This window comes from Varanus komodoensis, unplaced genomic scaffold, assembly GCF_004798865.1.
Source record: "Varanus komodoensis strain SLA01 unplaced genomic scaffold, ASM479886v1 scaffold151, whole genome shotgun sequence".
Taxonomy (NCBI): domain Eukaryota; kingdom Metazoa; phylum Chordata; class Lepidosauria; order Squamata; family Varanidae; genus Varanus; species Varanus komodoensis.
The window spans coordinates 119,105-127,108 of record NW_025335443.1 but is presented as its reverse complement, the minus strand read 5'-3'; positions in this window follow the sequence as shown (position 1 = coordinate 127,108).

Genomic DNA, 8,004 nt, shown 5'->3' with positions numbered 1-8,004 from the left:
GTGGTATCATCTGCATATCTGAGGTTGTTGATATTTCTCCCAGCAATCTTAATTCCAACTGGTGATTCATCTAGCTCTGCCTTTCTCATGATGTGCTCTGCATATAAGTTAAATAGGCAGGGCGACAGTATACAGCCTTGCTGAACTACTTTCTCAATTTTGAACCAATCAGTGGTTCCGTGTCACTGTTGCTTCTTGACCTGCATATAGGTTTCTCAAGAGACAAATGTGATGGTCTGGTACTCCCATCTCTTTAAGAACTTGCCACAATTGGTTCTGATCCATACAATCAAAGGCTTAAGCATAGTCAATGAAGCAGAAGTAGATGTTTTTCTGGAACTCCCTAGCTTTCTCCATGATCCAGCAAATGTTGGCAATTTGATCTCTAGTTTCTCTCCCTCTTCAAAATCCTGCCTGTACTTCTGGTAGTTCTCGGTCTACATACTGCTGGAGCCTAGCTTGTAGGATTTTCAGCATAACTTTGCTAGCATGTGAAATGAATGCAATGGTGCGGTAGTTTGAACATTCTTTGGCATTGCCCTTCTTTGGGATCGGAATGTAAACTGACCTTTTCCAATCCTGTGGCCACTGCTGAGTTTTCCAAATTTGCTAGCATATTGAGTGTAGCACTGTTACTGCATCGTCTTTTAGGATTTTGAATAGCTCAGCTGGAATACTGTCGCCTCCACTAGCTTTGTTGTTGCTTAGACTTCCTATGGCCCATTTGACTTCACATTCCAGGATGTCTGGCCCGAGGTCAGTGACCACCCCATCATGATTATCAGGGACATTAAGCTCTTTCTTGTATAGTTCTTCTGTGTAATCTTGCTACTTCTTCTTAATCTCTTGTGCCTCTGTTAGGTCCCTGCCATTTTGGTCCTTTATCATGCCCATCTTTGCATGAAATGTTCCCTTCATATCTCCGATTTTCTCGAAGAGATCTCTGGTCCTCCCTATTCAATTGTTTTCTTCAATTTCTTTGCACTGTTCATTTAAGAAGGCATTCTTATCTCTTCTAGCTATTCTCTGGAATTCTGCATTCAATTGTTTGCATCTTTCTCTTTCTCCCTTGCCTTTCGCTTCCCTTCTTTCCTCAGCTATTTGTAAAGCTTCCTCAGGCAGCCATTTCACTCCATTTACCTTCATGGAATTTGCAAGCTCCTTGCAGTGGGGAGATGTTGCAGTAGGGGTGGGGGTTGCTTATATTACTCTGTAAAGTAAGTGTACTGATAGCACTATATAAAATAAGAGGACACATTATCAAAGCACCATGGAAACAGGGAAGGATAATGCTAAAGAAAATCACTAGAAAGATGAGGTATTCAATTCCTGCTGCTTGATGATAAAGAGAGAAAGGGATTTGTTAAGCAGGAGGTGCAAATGCTTCCTGTTTAATTATGGAAGGGCTTGGCTGCCTGAAAAAAGGTGCTGTGGGCTTTTTTCCCCCTGGGTGGAAGGCACATGGCTTCTAGGCAGGGAATTCCAATTCACTTTAGGGCCCATTATTAATTGAGGAGCTTGGGAGGAAAGCAAAGCAATCGTGATAGGGAGGGTATCATGAAGGTTTTGTATTTTGATCCCTTTGAGTGTTTCCTGTATTCATGAGTACCTGAGAAAACAATGAAGGATTCTTGCTGTTTTTACATGTGATATGAACAATGGGAAATGTATTTTGTCTCTTTTTTTCCACCTCTCCCTGATGTATTGAGTACATTGGGTCTCTGCCTCTATGTATATTGTGGCAGTGATAAGATGCTGACAAAACTTGCCCATTTGTCCACTTGATTGTAAAAGAGATGGACCAGTTCACTGCCTCTTCGTTTTGCCTTTGTAAAGGCACTCCATTGTTTTTGTCAATAAAGACTTGGGATTCCAGTACTTTGCCATGTGGTGTCCTTATTGCCTGTTTTTGTAAACTAGTTTAGAAACTGTAGGAAAGGTTGCATCCAGATTCAGCACAGATCAACTGTGCTGATGGGAGTGGTCTTCCCTGCCCTTCCTTCCTTCCCATGACAGTCCCTCTAGCCTTCTAGAAATGCGATGCAGGAAGACCTTGCTGAATGGGGTGAGCTCTAAGGGGAAGAGACAGATCTCCCAAAAGGAGGTGAGGGGCCTTTTGTGAGCAAAGCCCTTCCTCTGATGGAAGGCAGCTCCTGGATTCAGCCCAAGGACCGTGAGTCCCCCCCATTCAAGTCATGCTCCCATCCTGCACGTAAGAGCATAAGGAGATACCCAGCCAGCGTGGAAAGAACTGCTCAGCTGCATCTTTGAAGTTGCAAAAGCGACCTCAGGCAAGGGGAAAAGGAGGCAGGAAGGAAGAGAGAAGAAAGGTGACTGGGGTCATATATGCTAGCAGTGTTCCGGCCTCCGACTTCCCTGGCTGAAGCGCCTCAGCTCAATGGTCAAAGCAGGCTGCCCAGCTGCTTTGCAGGGTAACAGAGCGAACAGGCAAAATTGCCTTCATGCTTCTGCCACTCTGCATAGGGTGTGCACAATCCTCCAAGTTTGGGAAGTTATGGGTAGTCCACGGGTTTACACCTTCAATTTCAATAGGATTTACTCCCTGCGTAGGATTATAGCTGTGTTCAATTACTCTTTCCTTAGTTGCAAGCATGGAAGGGGTTTTGTTTAGTTATAAACCACTTTCAGAAGCTTTGAAAGACTCCACAGATATTGTATCCTTATTCCTGTTCTTAGTATATTTCATTTTTATCCTGCCTTTTTCCCTCTTGTGAGGCACCCAAGGCAGCTTGCATGGCTGTGTTTTATCCTCACAACAACAGCCCTGTGAGGTAGGTTGAGCTGACAGCAAGTGTTAATTGCTAATGGATGCAAATTTAGCTAGCTAACTAACTATGCTAAGAGATATACATATGGAGGCAAATTTAGCAATAATGGCTCTAAGTTAATTAGAATGAAATGCATCTTACCATTGTGTGGAGAGCTGTGATCAGCCAACTTGAGTGCCTTTTCCCTGCTATTGGGACCCTGTTTGCTAGCCAACTTCAAGGCCCTCTCTATGCTGGGCTGGCCCTGGACAACTCTTCAAATAGAGGACTGCCATTTGTAAAGTAGAGCACATGGCCACTCTGTGCCACTGGATACCAGGAGCTGAGGAGCAACCGCGGGAGAAAGCTATCAGCCCAAGCCATTTAGGAGGATTCCTGTTTGGGCCAACACTCAGCGACCCATTTGTGGCCTGAGATGAAGCTGCAAATTGTGTTCCTTTCACACCAAAGTTGTGGTGCATGAGGTGCAGAGCCAGGCACATGAGGCAGAAAATCCCACAGGCCTTATTTCTGGCCATAAAATGCTATATTAACAAATTGAAAAGCTAACTATTTGCTCCCCTTTAAAATCTGCTGCCTCATGTCAACTGTCTAACCATCCCTCCATTCAATATATGATTTTGTCATAACATATCAAATTCTCCAGCAAGCAGGGCAAGTTGTCAGAAATGTACAGAGAATTCATTAGTAATTCCCCCATTTCATTAGTTCAGGATTGTCCTTAGCCAGAGCCTGGGCCTTCTTCAAGGTAAGGATCCATCGGTAACAGTTATTGTCTGGCTTTTATTGTCTGGCTTTTGGATATATGGGGCCACTCCTAGCATTGGGAAGACTAGCATTGGGAGGAGTGAGCTGCTCCAGGTGGAAGATACTGGGGGGGGGGGGGGGGACAGTGGCAGCAGCCCCCACAGCAATCCATCCAACCCCAAGCCCTTCTCTGCTCCCCAGTTAGCCTGCAAAGCTTTCATTATCCCATCATCCACATTTCAGCAAAACTGGACTGCCGGTATGGCTGGCATGTGGATGTTCCTGTTAGGGCAGGCAAGGAGCTATCTTGTCCTTCACTTCAAAATAATTTAGACCTGAACCAGTAATGCTTTTCCGCCTTCATCATTCACAGCCCAATTTTTGCCTTCCTCTACCTCACCTGCCCACCTGACAAGGTGCTACCTGAAGCAGGTGTCTTCATCCTGCTTCATGGCAGGGCCAAGCTTGAGCTTGGCAGGCATGTAAAAGGAACCGTTTTGCACCTTTAATAGTCATGTAAAAGAGAAATTCAGCAGGCATTGCTTGCCTGAGAGACTCCAGCTGTTGAAATTCCCTTTTCTGTAAATGTTTTAAAGAGGTAGGTGTGCTATCCACTTTTGCCAGCCTACTTTCAATATACCTCTCCAAAACTCAACACTTCACATTCTGTGTGGAAGAAAAGGCAGATGTTTCTTTTAAAAAAAAAATAATAATAATCAACTTGGCAACTTCTTTTTCTCTTGCTTCCACATGTCAGAAGGTGACTTTCTTCTGCACCTGGCCACCCTGCTTTTGCAAATCAAATGCTAGAAATAAAAGTGGGGAATTTGTTACCACTCACATTTCCAATGTAGCTGGTAAAATTTAAAAAATGGCATAAAGTGACAACAGGCCAACAGAAAGTATAATGACCCAATTAAAAAAACATGGTAGCTATTGGTTTGGGCCTTCTCCCTATGAGGCTGATGGATTTGGGGCCCTTAGCAATAAAGCAACCAATCACCTTCTTTGCTCTGGAAGTACTTACCCATAATCCTTTGTATATACCTGGAACCTGGAGTTGAGGTTTGTGGAGTAGTGTGGGTCTAGCACTTTGGCTATGCTCAGAGGTATGTTTTTCCCTCTATAGTTTCCTCATATTCTACACAGGCAGAGCCTAAGGGGGTGTTGGGGTACAGAAGGCCTATCGAAGTGTCTCTGGGTCAAATTAAAAATGGCAAATCACATGGGCTGATTTAAATCACATCTGCCTATGCTGTTTATTTTGTGAACAACTGGGCATACAATTTGGCATAGTTCCCATAAAAATAAACTATTGTCTTGTGAATGTGCCAAGTTTGGTGGCTGGGCAGAGCATTGCTTAATTAATAGGTATTTGTTTAGCTTTCTCTTTACAAAACTAGGCATAACTGTGTACTGGCAGGGATGGGTGAAATTTTTCACCTTTACCTGGAAATAAGTCCCGTGGACTTTAATAGGGCTAATTCCTGAGGCCCACTCAATTCTGTTGTATTTTAATTAAATGACTTAATTTCTGAGTCAATATGCATTCTCTGGAACTCTAGAGCAGTTTGAACAATTGTGTTTGCATGGAATGGAGATATTACATCATTTTCACCCCAAGCCTTCATCTTATTGCAGAAGGGTTTTAAAAAGAGGTTTATGAATTTATTTTTGTTTATTGTTAGCCACCTTGCAGCAGTATACTCAGGGAGACCGGGGTGTTTATATATAGATAGATATATTGAGAGAGAGAGAGTTCAAGCGAGTGCCAGGCCTGCAGAAATGGAGGCCCTGAAGGCCAATTTGGGTCCACTGGGCTTCCTCAGAAAGCCACACAGATGACAGATCGTTTGGTGACTTCTCACCTTTGCTGTTTTTCCCCTTATTCTGAAAGGGTGGAATACCTTTCCAAAGGCTGATTTATTGTCAGCAATAGTTTTAAGCTAAAATATGCTGGCATTTGGGGGAAAGTGATCCCTGAGAGCTTCCCCAAAATGGAATTTAGTTGTCTAGCTAAAAGAGGTTCTGCACAGGTGCCGGGGATGAAGGACTGCACAGGTAGCAAGCCCAGCTCCATTTAAATGACTCCATGAGGAAGGGGCCCATTGTGGGTGTCTTGCTGCAGGACCCTCCAAAGCCTGGATCAAGCTCTGTAGCAGCTCTTTCTACCTTGCTGTTTGCTATGTTTAAAAAGGCCATTGTATTTTATAAACATCATAAGCCACTTGGAGGATCCTACTCCAAAAGCTGGATATCAAATCTATCAAATCAGTAAAAAGTAGCACTTTCTGTTAGACAAAACACAGAATTCTGTTGAACACAATGCTTTGAAGGGTGGGGGAAAGCATACACTAGAAAGCATCACAAAAATATATCTCAGAGAGAGGAATAATTTTATCAGATTTATATCCCCCCTTTTTCCTCTTGCAGGGAACCCAAGCCTGATTTTATCTTCACAGCAACAACCTGGTGAGATAGTTTAGGTTGACAGTGAGTGCCTGGCCCCAGATCTCCCCGTTTATTATGTATTTAATTTCATACCTTCCAATAGCTGAAGCTTTGTGGGTGGTTTACAACAATTAGCTTTGTGGTTTAAATCCTGGGGACTAGAACCAGGATCTCCCAGGTTCCCAGTCCATCACTCTAACCACTATACAGTGTGCACTTTCATAAATGCAAAAGGATGGATGTGACGGGAAGGGATGGGTCCCCAAGACTGATTTATTGAGATAAGGTACTCTTAATTGGCCTCCTTGACAAGAAGATGTCCAGGCCACCTTGCAGATAATCAATAAAATGAGACCACTCCTGCTTACAATCTAAAAAGACACAATACGCAATGAAAACCACACCACCCAAGTGCACAAGCACCTCTTCTTTGCAGTAAGTAAATGCTCAAGAGATTTCCCTTTCCAGCTGAGCAGGGGAGAAAGGTGTTAGTCGAAGGCCTCCCTCTCTCCCCTTTTGCTACCTCTCTCTGTATGGTGATGACGATTTTCCACAGTATTTTTTTTAATTAACCAGCTTTATGGCAGTTTGTAAGCGCAGGTTGTTCGTAATGCAGACATTCGTAACTCGGGGACTGCCTGTACAAAAAAGAGCTGGCTCTCACCCCTTCTCTTTCCAAAGTATTTATTGTACAACTCTGAAGATGTTCTATTTATATTCTACTTCCTGCAGAGTGTATCCTTTCTCCAACATCCAAGAATTACCCCACCCCAGGAATATATATTTGTTGAGGAGAGGCCTGCTAGGGCCCTTGAAATGTGCCTACAAATCAGCTTGTTCAATTGAAGCTACAAACCCAGGCAAAGGGAAAGTTCCTACTTCCAGCAGCAAGATTTTCAAGGGAAGTGTAAGAGACAGGATGAAAATGGCGGTGTGGTCTGAAGGCAAGGGAAAATGTCCACATGTTGCCCAGAGCACCTGCTTTCAGGAACCTCCAAGATGGACAGCACCATCATATGCTAACCAGCAGCAGTGGCAGCAATGGGTGGACCAGTGGCAGGAATTCCTGAAGACCTTCCCATTTCTTCAGCTGGCCAGGCAGATCCCCGAGGTGACAGAAGCCATGCCATGGGAAGACCCCAAAACATTCTTGGCCTCTTTTGAAAGCGTGGCCAAAGCTTGCCATTGGCCAAGGGAAGAGTGGGCATCCCGGCTCGCGCCGGCCCTTCATGGAGAAGCAGAGAAAGCTGTGAGCAAGTTGGAAGCTGGGGACAGGGAGGACTATGGGAAGGTGAAGGCCATCATTTTGCAAGGCGAGGCTATTAAAACAGAGCTGCAGCGCCAGCTCTTTAGGCAGTTCCGCTATCGGGAGATGGAAAACCCGCAAAGAGTTTATGGCCAGCTCCAGGAGCTTTGCCGTCAGTGGCTCAAGCCGGAGAGGCACACCAAGGAGCAGATCTTGGATCTGGTGATCCTGGAGCAGTTCCAGGCCATCCTGCCCCAAGAGATCCAGAAATGGATGGAGGAAGGGAGGCCTCAAGCCTCCCTCGAGGCTGTGGCTTTGGTGGAGGATTTCCTGAAGAACCATCAGGAGGCCAAGGGGAGAATGCTGCAGGTGAGAACCTAAGAACTGAATAAGTGATTATTGTTGTAGCGAGCCGGAATGAGACCGCTGGACACAAGCCTGGAGAGTTAAAAGGTCCTTTATTTACCTGCGCAGGGACCACACTCACAGGGGAGTGCCCCCCAAGCATCTAAGTACACCTGCTTTTATACTATTCAACCTCGCAGGGCCGATGTGCGCATGCGTAGCTTCATAGCCCAGTCTATCTCCCTTATATGGCTATATTGTGCACTTTGATGAACTTGCTTACAAGATCTTGCACCTGTTAGCTATCTTTGCTCGCTCTGCAACCTTGGCGGTTGCTGTTCCCAGCAGTGAGGGCTGGTGCGGGCTGTCTCTACCAGCAAGCATGGTTACAGTCCCCATCAGGGTGGGCTGGCCTGGGCCGTTCCT